Genomic DNA, 14,802 nt, shown 5'->3' on the forward strand with positions numbered 1-14,802 from the left:
TAAACATGCGCCATGGTAGTTTGCTGGACCTATCAACCCGTCACAAGCCCAGCATGCATTAGCTATTTTTCTTAATGCTCACCCTCCCCCAGCTCCACCCCTCTGATAGGCCCCAGTGTATGTTGTTCCCCTCCCTATATCCATGTGCTCTCCTTGTTCAGCTCACACTTATAAGTGAGAACATGTGGTGTTTAGTTTTCTGTTCCTGCATTAGTTTGCTTAGGATAATGGCCACCAGTTCCTTCCATGTCCCTGCAAAGGACACAATCTCATTCATTTTTATGGCTACATAGTATTCCATGGTGTTTATATACCACTATTCCTTTAATAGATCAGTCTATTATTGATGGGCATTTGGGTTGATTCCATGTCTTTGCTATTGGGAATAGTACTGCAGTGAACATACTTGTGCATGTATCTTTGTAACGGAATGATTTATATTCTTTTGGGTATATACTCAGTAATGGGATTGCTGGATCAGATGGTATTTCTGGTTCTAGATCTTTGAGGAATCATCACATCGTCTTCCCCAATGGTTGAACTAATTTACATTCCCACCAAAAGTGTAAAAGCATTCCTATTTCTCCACAACCTCACCAGCATCTGTTGTTTCTTGACTTTTTAATAATCACCATTCTGACCAGCATGAAATGGTATCTCATTGTGGTTTTGATTTGCATTGCTCAAATGATCAGTGATGTTGAGCTTTTTTTCATATGTTTGTTGGCCACATGAACGTCTCCTTTTGAGAAGTGTCTGTTCATGTCCTTTGCCCTCTTTTTAATGGGTTTTCTGTTCTTGTAAATTTTTTTGAGTTCCATGTAGATTCTGGATATTAGAGCCTTGTCAAATGGATAGATTTCAAAAATTTTCTTTCACTCTGTAGGTTGCCTGTTCATGCTGATGTGTTACAGGAAGTCAGGGACCCTGAATGGAGGGACCCACTGGAGCCATGGCAGAGGAACATAAATTGTGAAGATTTCATCTTAATATGGAAATTTTCAGTTCTCAAATAATAGTTTTATAATTTCTTGTGCCTGTCTTTAATCTCTTAATCCCATTATCTTCGTAAGCTGAGGATGTACGTCATCTCAGGACCACGGTGATAATTGTGTTAACTGTATGAATTGATTGTAAAACATGTGTGTTTGAACAATATGAAATCAGTCCACCTTGAAAAAGAACAGAATAATAGCAATTTTTATGGAACAAGGGAAGGCAACCATAAGGTCTGACTGCCTGCAGGGTCGGGCAAAAAGAGGCACATTTTTCTTCTTGCAGAGAGCATATAAATGGATGTGCAAGTAGGAAACATATCACTAAATTCTTTTCCTAGCAAGGAATATTAATATTAATACCCTGGGAAAAGAATGCGTTCCTGGGGGGAGGTCTATAAACAGCCGCTCTGGGAATGCTTGTCTTGTGCAGTTGAGATAAGGACTGAGATAAGCCCTGGTCTCCTGCAGAATCCTCAGGCTTATTAGGGTGGGGAGAAACTCTGCCCTAGTAAATTTGTGGTCAGACCAGTTCTCTGCTCTCGAACCCTGTTTTCTGTTGTTTAAGATGTTTATCAAGACAATATGTGCACCACTGAACATAGACCCTTATCAGTGGTTCTGCTTTTGCCCTTTGCCCTGTGATCTTTGTTGGACCCTTATCAGTGGTTCTGCTTTTGCCCTTTGCCCTGTTCCCTCAGAAGCATGTGATCTTTGTTAGACCCTTATCAGTGGTTCTGCTTTTTGATCTTTGAAGCATGTGATCTTTGTACCTACTCTTTGTTCTTACACCCTCTACCCTTTTGAAACCCTTAATAAAAACTTGCTGGTCTGAGACTCAGGTGGGCATCACAGTCCTACCGATATGTGATGTCATCCCTGGTGGCCAAGCTATAAAATTCCTCCCTTTGTACTGTCTTTCTTTATTTCTCAGCCAGCCGACAATGATGGAAAATAGAAAGAACCTATGTTGAAATACTGGGGGCAGGTTCTCCCAATACTGATGATAGTTTCTTTCACTGTGCAAAAAGCTCTTTAGTATCCCATTTGTCAATTTTTATTTTCGTTGCCATTGCTTTTGATGCTTTTATCATGAAACCTTTGCCAGTGCATATGTCTTGGATGGTATTGCCTAGATTTTCTTCTAGGGTTTTTATAGTTTGGGGTTTTAAATTTAAGTCTTTAATTCATATTGAGTTAACTTTTATGTAAGGTGTAAGGAAGGGGTCCAGTTTCAATCTTCATACCACTAGCCAGTTCTCCCAGCACCATGGAAATCCTTTCCCCGTTGCTTGTTTCTCTCAGGTTTGTCAAAGATCAGATGATTGCAGATGTGAGGTCTTATTTCTGAGTTCCCTATTATGTTCCATTGGTCCATGTGTCTGTAGCTTTGTAGTATAGTTTGAAGTCAGGTAACATGATGCTTCTACCTTTATTCTTTTGGCTTAGGATTGTCTTGGCTACATGAGCTCTTTTTTGGTTTCATATCAATTTTAAAATAGCTTTTTCTAATTCTGTGAAGAATAAATGACAGCCAACTTTAAGAACTTACTCTGACAATAACAACATGTAGCTGAGTCTATAGGTGCCTGGGGCCAAATGTATAACTGGTGTTTCTCAAAATTAACATGACTGTTATTAAATATAATGTTTATTAAAAGGTAAGTAGAAAAACTCAACAATAACTGGAGCAATTGTTTATGACTTAGATCACAAAATAACTGGGAAGGGGAGAACATTTTCTTACTGAAATTGTTTAGAATTGGTGGAGCATGGGGATAATAGAGTCATGGGTTGAATTGCACTTCACCCATATCTATATGTTAAAGCCCTCACCCCTGGCACCTTACAATATGCCTGTATTTGGAGATAAAGCTTTTAAAGTGGTAATTTGGGTAAAATGAGGCCATTAGGGTGAGGCCTAATCCAATATTGTGACTGGTGTTCTTATAAGAAGAGGAAATTTGAACACACAAAGAGACACCAGGGATATATGATCACAGAGGGGAGACCAGGTGAAGACATGGTGAGAAGACAACCATCTGCAAGCCACAGAGAAAGGTCTTAGGGGAAACCAACCTGCCCACACCTTGATCTTGGACTTCCAGCCTCCAGAACTGTATGAAAATTAATTTCTGTTGTTTAAGCCACCCAGTCTTTGATACTTTGTGATGGCAGCCTAAGAAAATGGATACAAATATAAAATACTGATTTTCAGAACACCGCAGTGTTCTTTTTATTTACAAACAATGCAGCCCAGGGTAGACTCTACCTCCTGCTTTCTCCATCCAATGCTGCTTATCCCTCTGCTCTATGCAGCCTGCCCAGGGGCCCTCCTGTCTGAACTGACAGCTCTAGGGCCAAACAATGTTGGTCCTCTTGCTACAAGGAAACCATAATTTCCTGAAAATCCTAAAAGATAACTGGAGTATGCAGCTGTTCCATAGAAAATACCCACCCCAGTCACAGAGGCAGAGACATATTCCAGAAGATATTAATACATGTCCAGGGATGGCAGTGGTTGTGGAGACTGTTCCATGGGTGGTGCCCATGGGAGAGACCGTGGGGCCACAGGCAAGATGCTTCCCACACCTGCTCCGTGCAGGAGGTCATGAAAGCAAAGACAGAATTGTCTGCAGAGATGTTCCATACACATAGCCTTAGAGGCGTTGACAGATGGTACAGAGAAAAATGCCCCTATCTGCGATCACACACTCACCCAGGGATTGATCTCAGATGCAACCCTGGAACAGGAGCCAGACATGACACCAGTGATCTTCAGATACCAGTGGGTATTTCAGGAAACACACTCTCGTCTGGAGATCAAAGAAGCCCAGCAAATGTTTCACTAAAGGTGGCCTGCAGAGATGATCCCCAAAGCTCAGGACAATGACATCCCAAGGTCAGAGAAAGGAGCAGGAAGGCCCCAGATAGCAGTCTTTGCAGAACTTCCATCTAGAGGACTGTCGCTCTATCTCCCATCTTAGCTTGGCACCCAGCTCCTTTTCTCTCTGCCAGGAGATGGGCCGTCTGTCCTTAAGGTGCAGACACAATTTCTGAGTTTGTTTGAGAATGCTATCCTCATCCCCTGGGCTTAAGTCAGAAGGCAGGGCATTGTCACAGGATGTGGATTGGAGGCTTTTCATAAGGAATAAAAGTTTGCAGAGGATAGATAAAGCCCAGGAAAGCATATCACGGTTGAATGGGCCGGAGATGTTTTCCCTGCAACTTCCAACACTATTCTCTGCTTTTTTCTAAGCATGTTAGCACTTCTGTAAAACTGAATAATATTACAAATTATAATTAATTACCCATGTGAGGAATGATTGGTAACAAAGGCAAAGGACAGAGAGGTACAGGCAAGGTTTATCCACGAAGTGCTAGTTAGACCGCAGGGAGCTCAGGCCTTCCATGAATATCTTTTTTCCTCCTCCCATGATGCAGCCATCCACATCCCCGACCACCTCCTCACTCTCCACTCCTGCACCTGATTCAGAGCCCCTCTCTGACTCTCATGTTCGTTGTCTCTTCCTTTATTACCCAATGCTGCAGTGGTAATAATTGCATTTATAGTCTGGGTCATTATGCTGCCTCTGGGGATCCCACTGCTGAGCTCGTTCAGGCTAGCAGTTGCTTGGGAGAGGCAAACGTCCCAAAGGGAACTCAGACAGTTTTCAATTATAGATCAGTAGAAATCCCCCTGCTGAGTGTGCATTGGGAATTTCTATCCAACTCCCCCTGGCCTCTCCATCTATTAGCACCTGCCTGCAATGGCATAGGAAAGATAAAGGCAACAGGTGCAGTTACCTCTATGGGGAGAGAGGTTTTGTTATTGATATCAGGTTTTAAATTGCCAAGGCATTATGGTAATAAAAAGCAGACCAACTTTTAGTTGATATTAGTACTGCTTTTAAATTTCCTGCAAAGAATGCATATCTTTATGATGGGCGCCCAGAACAGACTTCCCCACTGCCCAATCCTTGACATGCTACTGTCCACATGGGCATCAGTGGCCTTGCACACTAGTGAGCATAGCCAGTCACTGTCTCAGACCAATCATATTGGCATCTCCATTTCCCAAGGTGTGGATAATGGAAAAGCTGCAAAAAAAAAAAAAAAAAAAAAAAAAAAAAAAAAAAAAAGTCCCTTGAACAAGGGACAAGCTAACAAATCTTCCTCCCTGTAGTACTATAAAATTCTTTCAGAAACAAAACAAAACAAATTAGGGCCAACGGAGATGCCTGGGGGGACCTGGAGTTCTTGCAGTGATGGAAAATGTGATTTCCCAGTTAATACAGCAGTTCTCAAACCTTGATCATATTCATCTATTTACTTCTAGACAACTTCCCATGATTTTTTTCCATCAAACCAATAAATGATCCTGCTCTCTGAATACGTAGGGTCTCACTTTCGTCCTTAGATGGTTTGTGCTTGGCCAAAGGAAAAAAAGTGCATGAAAACACAGTTGGGGGAAGTTGAAAGGACTCTAAAATGAAAGAAAGGAGACACAGTTTCTAATGCTGGCTCTCCCATTCACTAACTGGGGGAACATGTATATAAGTCAGCTCAGCCTGCTACAGTAAAACAGCAAACTAACTGGCTCGCACAACAGAAATAAATTTCTTAGGCTAGAATCCCAGGTCAGGGTATAGCAGGGTTGGTTTCTGGAGCTCTCTTCTTGACTTGCCTTCTCATCTTCTCGCTGTGTCTTCACAAGTCAGGGCCAGATTGGAGTGGGGGGGGGGTGGAGAGAGAGAGAGAGAGAGAGAGGAAGAGAGAGAGAGAGAGAAAGAGAGGTGTGACTCTTCTTATGAGAATATTATTCCTATCAAATCAGGGCACCATCTTTATGACATCATTTAACTTAATTCCTTAATGACTTCCTAAGAGGCCCCATCTCTAAATATAGCCACATTAGGTGTTAGGGCTTCAACATATGAATTTAGGGGTGATGCAAACATTCAGTCAATGACACCGTAAAAATTATCTTCACCTCTCTTAGCTTTAAACCAAAAAAAGTCCAGGACCAGGTGGATTCACAGCCAAATTCTACCAGAGGTACAAGGAGGAGCTGGTACCATTCCTTCTGAAACTGTTCCAATCAATATAAAAAGAGGGAATCCTCCCTAACTCATTGTTTGAGGCCAGCATCATCCTGATACCAAAGCCTGGCAGAGACACAACAAAAAAAGAGAATTTTAGACCAATATCCTTGATGAACGTTGGTGCAAAAATCCTCAATAAAATACTGGCAAACCAAATCCAGCAACACATCAAAAAGCTTATCCACCATGATCAAGTGGGCTTCATCCCTGGGATGCAAGGCTGGTTCAACATACGCAAATCAATAAACGTAATCCAGCATATAAACAGAACCAAAGACAAAAGCCACATGATTATCTCAATAGATGCAGAAAAGGCCTTTGACAAAATTCAACAACCCTTCATGCTAAAAACTCTCAATAAGTTAGGTATTGATGGGACATGTCTCAAAATCATAAGAGCTATCTATGACAAACCCACAGCCAATATCATACTGAATGGGCAAAAACTGGAAGCATTCCCTTTGAAAACTGGCACAAGACAGGAATGCCCTCTCTCACCACTCCTATTCAACATAGTGTTGGAAGTTCTGGCCAGGGCAATCAGGCAGGAGAAGGAAATAAAGGGCATTCAATTAGGAAAACAGGAAGTCAAATTGTCCCTGTATGCAGATGACATGATTGTATATCTAGAAAACCCCATTGTCTCAGCCCAAAATCTCCTTAAGCTGATAAGCAACTTCAGCAAAGTCTCAGCATACAAAATCAATGTACAAAAATCCCAAGCATTCTTATACACCAATCAGACAAACAGAGAGCCAAATCATGAGTGAACTCCCATTCACAATTGCTTCAAAGAGAATAAAATACCTAGGAATCCAACTTACAAGGGATGTGAAGGACCCCTTCAAGGAGAACTACAAACCACTGCTCAATGAAATAAAAGAGGATACAAACAAATGGAAGAACATTCCACGTTCATGGGTAGGAAGAATCAATATCATGAAAATGGCCATACTGCCCAAGGTAATTTATAGATTCAATGCCATCCCCATCAAGCTACCAATAATTTTCTTCACAGAATTGGAAAAAACTACTTTAAAGTTCATATGGAACCAAAAAAGAGCCCGCATTGGCAAGTCAATCCTAAGCCAAAAGAACAAAGCTGGAGGCATCATGCTACCTGACTTCAAACTATACTGCAAGGCTACAGTAACCAAAACAGCATGGTACTGGTACCAAAACAGAGATATAGATCAATGGAATAGAACAGAGCCCTCAGTAATAACGCTGCATATCTACAACTATCTGATCTTTGACAAACCTGACAAAAACAAGAAATGGGGAAACGATTCCCTATTTAATAAATGGTGCTGGGAAAACTGGCTAGCCATATGTAGAAAGCTGAAACTGGATCCCTTCCTTACACCTTATACAAAAATTAATTCAAGATGGATTAAAGACTTACATGTTAGACCTATAACCCTAAGAACCCTGAAGAAAACCTAGGCAATACCATTCAGGACATAGGCATGGGCAAGGGCTTCATGTCTAAAACACCAAAAGCAATGGCAACAAAAGCCAAAGTTGACAAATGGGATCTAATTAAACTAAAGAGCTTCTGCACAGCAAAAGAAACTACCGTCAGAGTGAACAGGCAACCCCTAAAATGGGAGAAAATTTTTGCAACCTACTCATCTGACAATGGGCTAATATCCGGAATCTACAATGAACTCAAACAAGTTTACAAGAAAAAAACAAACAACCCCATCAACAAGTGGGCAAAGGATAAGATCAGACACTTCTCAAAAGAAGACATTTATGCAGCCAAAAAACACATGAAAAAATGCTCATCATCACTGGCCATCAGAGAAATACAAATCAAAACCACAATGAGATACCATCTCACATCAGTTAGAATGGTGATCATTAAAAAGTCAGGAAACAACAGGTGCTGGAAAGGATGTGGAGAAATAGGAACACTTACACTGTTGGTGGGACTGTAAACTAGTCCAACCATTGTGGAAGTCAGTGTGGTGATTCCTCAGGGATCTAGAACTAGAAATACTATTTGACCCAGCCATCCCATTACTGCATCTATACCCAAAGCATTATAAATCATGCTGCTATAAAGACACATGCACATGTATGTTTATTGCGGCACTATTCACAATAGCAAAGACTTGGAACCAACCCAAATGTCCAACAATGATAGACTGGATTAAGAAAATGTGGCACATATACACTATGGAATACTATGCAGCCATAAAAAATGATGAGTTCATGTCCTTTCTAGGGACATGGATGAAGCTGGAAACCATCATTCTCAGTAAACTATCGCAAGGACAAAAAACCAAACATCGCATGTTCTCACTCATAGGTGGGAATTGAACAATGAGAACTCATGGACACAGGAAGGGGAACATCACACCAGGGCCTGTTGTGGGGTGGGGGGATGTGGGAGGGATAGCATTAGGAGATTACCTAATGCTAAATGACGAGTTAATGGGTGCAGCACAGCAACATGGCACACCCATACATGTGTAACAAACCTGCACGTTGTGTACATGTACCCTAAAAGTTAAAGTATAATAATAATAAAAAAGTGGGTAAATGCTTGCCTTAAATCTTCAACAAGTGAGAAAACAATGGAAAGCAACATAGCTAGAAATGTAGAGAACATGATACCAACTAAAAAATTATTATCATCATTATTATGCCAGCTTCAGATTACTAAAGTTTTACACTGTGAAAAACCAAACTTAAAGATTCCTGAGTACAGTCTCCATAATACAGCAAGGAGGAAAGTGGAGCAGGGGAATTTGGTATCAGAAAAATAAACTTTGGAGTCAGATGGGTTCAAATCATGATTAGCTGTGTCATACTCTAATATTACTGCAGTTACTATCAGTTGCCTCACTTGTTTAAGAAAAATAGTTCTTTTCTCATGATGATGAAATAAAAAGAATTGGAGTAATCACATCTCTTGTTGTGCACCCTGATTTTTCTGGTCCATGTAGTTTACATTGGACTATATCCAGCCTATCCACAGGGAATGGTCAGATGGACCACGCCTAAACCAATCACTGCTCTTCATGGCTTTGGCCATGATGATTGGATCCGGTGTGGATGGATAACCCAGCTTGATCCAACAACAACCCAAATGCTCAGTGATAAAGAGGCCCTCTCTTCTTCTTTCTGTTGCTTCTGGAGGAAGGTACTTTGTAAGCTTGGAACTGCAGCTACCATCTCATATTCTCAATTGAAGAGCCTGCCTGACATGGAGGCAATGGGAGCAGTCAGGGAAGCACAGCTGGGAGATTCCGGGGTATTTGTTCCAAATGACACATTTGAGCCCCTGGATCCAGCCATTCATTCTAAGAGTCAGCTCTTCACTGGTATTTTCAGTTACGTGAACCAATAAATTGCTTCCCGTTTTTAAAAAGATATTTTGAGTTGCATTTCTTTTATTTGCAACAACAAAAAAGGAACAATTAACAGAGTAATTGGACTCAAGAGTGGGCTAGTAAAAGTTACAAACACTAATAAGGAGAATGAATTTATCACTGGAAGTCCATAGGGACCCCTCCGTTCATGGCTGGGAATTGATCCTTTCATATCACACGTGTAAGTGAATCACATAAGTTCACTTATACCCTCGGACTGGGACTATGCACCTACAGAGGCTAGAGTGATAAGTGACTCCGTGAGGAAAAAAAAAAGAAAACTGCAAATGCTAGCTTCTGGCTCTGTCTGCCAGTCTTCAATGAGGTTACATTGTTTTAAATCCCCTTAGTGCAGAACCAAAATGGAAGCCATTAAGGTCAGTTTTGAGAACACTGAAACCTAAAGCTTCGAGAACAGAAAACCCTGGTGAAAGCTTTATATCCACGTAGTCATGTGAAAGAGAAGAATTAAAAGTGGCAGGTACAAGTCTGTGGTTCAATTCTCAGTTTCTAAGAGGATGCACTGCCTCCATGCCCCCCTGGTCCTGGGGGTCCCCCAGCTTTACCTTGCATAGCCATTTGGTGCTTGCCAGGAAAGCCTCTTTCTAAATCCCAGTAACGAAAGTTTTGTCTTCATTATCACTGCCCTTACCAGATCCTGGAAGACAGGTATAGATCATTCTGTGGTCCACTTTGAACACGATGAAAACAGGACAAGATAAGCGCAGGGAACCTATTTCCCCTCAGGAATTCAGTCAGGAGCCCACAGAAGAACTGTGCCTAGGTGGGTATGCAATACCCACACGTGCCCCAGACATTCACGCTGAATCACAAATGAGTTTGCAATGAAGATACTTAAAATAAATTCCCTGTAGCATCCAATGAGAGAAGAAAACAAAACCGTCTAGTAAAAAGCAGCATAATTTCATGCTCAATTACGGCCAACCTTGAGAACAAAGCAGATTAAATGTTCTAATCCAACAAAGGATATTTTTCAAAAGAACTTTAATAGTGAAACATGATGACAGACATCTCTCATACTTTTACCTTCCAAAATTTGCTTTCATTGGAAAGTTGACTGGCAGGATAATTAAGAAGAACTAGTTAGAATCACTAACCATTGCCCATATGATGTGGGAGTCTCTTCACCACCCCCACCAGAATTGTTTGTTCTCTTATGGTGGTATATTATAACACAAGTCATATCACAGAATTGAATGTGCACTTTACTTCTGCCCAACCCCAGGGAATAGTCAGCAGAAAGGATTAAGAGGTACGTTAAGGGGCTTAGTGCTGGTCCTTTGGAGGTGTCGGCATAGCTTGTTTAGCTTTTTCAGAGAGCTGAGGGAGAGAAAACACAGAGAATAACACAGAGCTGAGGGAGAGAAACACAGAGAAAATTCTGCAGTTCTCTTCTTATCTCCTTGCTCTAGGGGTCCCACTTCCCATCATGCTGTGTGTCTTCCCCTGTGGTGGTGCACAAGATCAAGCAACTTCGCTTTTCCAGAACTATTATACTGCACCTTTGTTTTCAATTTATTCCTTTTTGTGAAAATCTGACTTTAATAATACAGGCTTTCAGTGCTGAAAGGATCCAGGAAAATCACTTGGTACCAATGCACCCCTCTTTTGCAATGTTGTTCAGCTTTGGAGGGCTGAACCAGCTTTGTGCAAGGCTGCAGAGCCGGGCCTGGAGTCCAGGTACTTTGTGAAATCAGCTCACTGTAATTTGTGCCCTGCCTCTGTGACCCTCTGTGACCTCCTGCTGCAACTGTCTTTAATAATCATGCTGAGGTGTCCCTTAACACTAGAAGAGGGGCATGCTGCTTTCCCACCAGGAAGTGTCCACTCATGCTCTCAAGGCAAGGAGGCGCCCAGGCTTCCGACCTGTACTGAGGACTCTGGATCAAGAGAGGGGACTGGAACCAGGCCCGCTCAGTTCATGTAGCTGCTGCTTAGGGGAGCAGTCTGTGTAGGTCTGCATGGAGAAGAGTCAACCCCAGATCCCTGTCCTGAAGGGCTCATCAAATTAGGGAATCTTGTTTGCGCTGGGAGTCGTTTCCAGAGAAATCCGACAGAGGTCAGTGGATCTTTTGACGCTTCCCATTGACTTTCCTCAGTGAAGCGAAGGAGATGGATCAACAGTGGGAGGGGAGATGCTTCCAGGCCTGTAGAACCTGATATTCAGCCCAGCCAGCCACCGGGAGACCCCTTTGGTTACCATGGAAACAGCTGCAGGAAGCCAAAGAGTAGATAGAATCCTTTAACTCGGTTTAAATGCAAATTCTGTGGGTAATTAGGTGGCAAACCACAGTAAGAACATTATGGGAGATATACAGTCACTGGAAAGGTAATAAATGCCTGCCTCGAAATGGATATAATAAAAAAATTTGACAGTTTGTCTCGGCAAGAAATTTTGTCTTTAAAACACCTCAACCTTTTCTACTTCCCCCTCCAGTTTTTGAAATTGTCATCTAGGTTTTAGAAAAAAAATTACTAAAAATTCAGGCCTGCAATGGTTTTAAAACTCTCCTCATTAGCAGGTGTCTCCTATCTCCTCCACAGCTCTCACTGGAACCTTTCATGAGCTGGAGTTCCATGGACACTTCAGCTTCAATTTTCATGTTGTTTTTGAGGAATCAATTGGTTTGTATGGGAAAATGTTCTCTTCCATTCGTCTTTCCTCAGACTTGTGCCTTGGGGTGAGCATGCACATGGAATCCTCAGTTAATAGGCTCGGGGTGCTCAGCCTTGTTCTTGAGAAATCTCACCTCCATCCCCAAACGGCCCTAACTCACCTCCACAGGCCTCCGGTACTTTCCCAAGTAATTGAAAGTTTCCCCTCAATAAGCCCAAGCAGGAGCAGAAGAGAGAGTCTAATCAGGGTATATTCTGGCTGGGAATTAAAACTTGCACGATGTGAGCCCCTCCAGATGAACGGTCTGAATTAGGTCTGAAATGGCAGCAGGCTAGGCCTATGTGGCTGTACTTGAAAAAGTGGGCAGCTCCTTAACTAGAGTTTCATTGCTTTTTCATTGTTTTTTGACGCCTATGCACCTAATGAGGGGCTCTTCTCTCTGAGTGGCAGGGACTGTGATTGTGAGAGCACAGCTTTCTGCAGAGTGGATCCTGCCCCACACACCCCTCAACTCCACAGGGCTCTACAGGTGTGATCCTTGCTGCCCCTTAGGCCTTTCCCAAGGAAGACCTTGGCCTGACTGTGACTTTTTTACATTATTAAGCCCACATTTTTTTTAAACCAAGCTCTGCTTTCTGAGCTAAAATCCCACATTTTAAGTTGCATATATTGAAGCAGGCCACTTTAGCACAGTCATAGAGTCCGACTGAAAAGTTTAGGTTTTTAGAGGTGAATAAAATGATGGCGATGGAGAGAAGAGATCTTTTTTTTAACTCCCTCCTTAGAAATCTCATTGCTTCTCTCTGCATAATTAAAATTAAAAAGGAGTCATAGGAGCTAAGAACTAGACGGGCTATTAGAATTTATCTAGCTGTGGTTTCTTAATTTAGGGCCCATATATTAGTGTCAAGGTAATCATAAACACCTTGAAAAGTAGGATGCTGCCTGTTGCTGACATCAGGAGCTAAAATGGATCCATAACATTAAAAAATAAAAAGATGAGGAACTACTGCTCTATTATGACATCTGGTGCAAACAGGTGGTCCCCATTTATGAACTGTTGGATGAATGAATAACTAAAACTGCGTGATTAAGACTTCACTAATTCTCCTCCTACGCCTCTACGTGTTCTGCTTCTACTTTTTCCTCTAGTGCCATCTCCTCCATCTATTTTTCTATAGGGCAGATTAACACATTCATTAATGGAAAGAGCGGGGGAAAGGCAAAATGGCAAATAAACAAAGCTGGAAATAGGGATGTTGTTTCGGCATGTCATGGATGTCCTATAAACATACTCTCATCCACAGGGCACCTGACCCACTGTAGCTGGGAGAGTCCATGCAATCAAGGATGAAAGATTGTTGGTACAATCCTTAGGGCTGACCTCAGCAAAGATGTTTCCTGGCTGGGTGAGGTGGCTCAGGCCTGTAATCCCAGCACTTTGGGAGACCAAGGCGGGCGAATCACCAGGTCAAGAGATCGAGACCATCCTGGCCAACATGGTGAAACCCCATCTTTACTAAAAATACAAAAACTAGCTGGGCATGGTGGTGCGCACCTGCAGTCCCAGATACTTGGGAGGCTGAGGCAGGAAAATACCTTGAATCTGGGAGGTAGATGTTGCAGTGAGCCGAGATCACACCACTGCGCTCCAGCCTGGCAACAGAGCAAGACTCCATTTCAGAAAAAAAAGATGTTTCCTTCCCCGTAATTACCAAATGATGGCTTGAAATCATAGATGTCCCAATGTTAATGCATCTTAAAACCATCTAGGAAAAAAAAAACCAGTTCTGGAGTTCTGGATAAGTAAATAAAATAGAAGTTAATGAAAACTGGCACCTTGTGTGGAGACTTCATGACAAGGGCTACATCCTAAAGTCCCCTGACCCTCTACAGCTTAGCACGCAGATGAGGATGGGATAGCCATGGGAGAAGCTATGGTTTGCAGGTGAAAGCTCCTACTCCTGGGACCCCAAATAACTCATAAAATCCTCATGAAGAAAGACTGACCCAAAACTAGGTAAAGGAAATGGAGAGCAGCTCTGGGAATGACATTCTACCACCCGTGCAGGTGAGAGATAAACTGACCTTTGAGAGATGAGTGTGTTTCCAGTTACAGTGGATCAGACACCAGTGAAACTCCCAACCTTTATTTAGGCATAGATTCCCCCAGTTTTACTTCCGCTTTGGTTTTGTCAGCTGTCAGATGAGGATACTGTTATTTTATTTGTTGATTTGTTTTGTGGACCAAATAAAATAACACAGGGAGAGGGCCTTGTGTCTAGCACTTAATGGGTGCTAAATACTCACTAGAGAGCAGTCTACCTCATTCTCTGCCTGGTTGTCCTGAAATAACGCCCCCAAACATCATTAGAAACCATGTTTGGGATGGATTGTTATTTAGACTAGGCAGACCCTCTGGTGGCTCCAATTATATTAAGAGGATTTTATTTTTATGACAAAAATTAGTTTTCAATTGCCTCTACTTGTAGATAAACTAGTAAAAATAATTCTGAAGAGATGGCAGAATCAGATGAATAACAAGGAATCTATTCCCCTTAATACTTATCATTATTACTATTAAATCATCCAACTCAAGGAGTTCCTAACAGCAGCAGCAGCAATGAAAGGGAAAAACCAGGGCTCCCAGGAATGGAAGTCCCACAGCATTTTTTCCTTTC

This window comes from Nomascus leucogenys, chromosome 18, assembly GCF_006542625.1.
Source record: "Nomascus leucogenys isolate Asia chromosome 18, Asia_NLE_v1, whole genome shotgun sequence".
NCBI classification, from domain to species: domain Eukaryota; kingdom Metazoa; phylum Chordata; class Mammalia; order Primates; family Hylobatidae; genus Nomascus; species Nomascus leucogenys.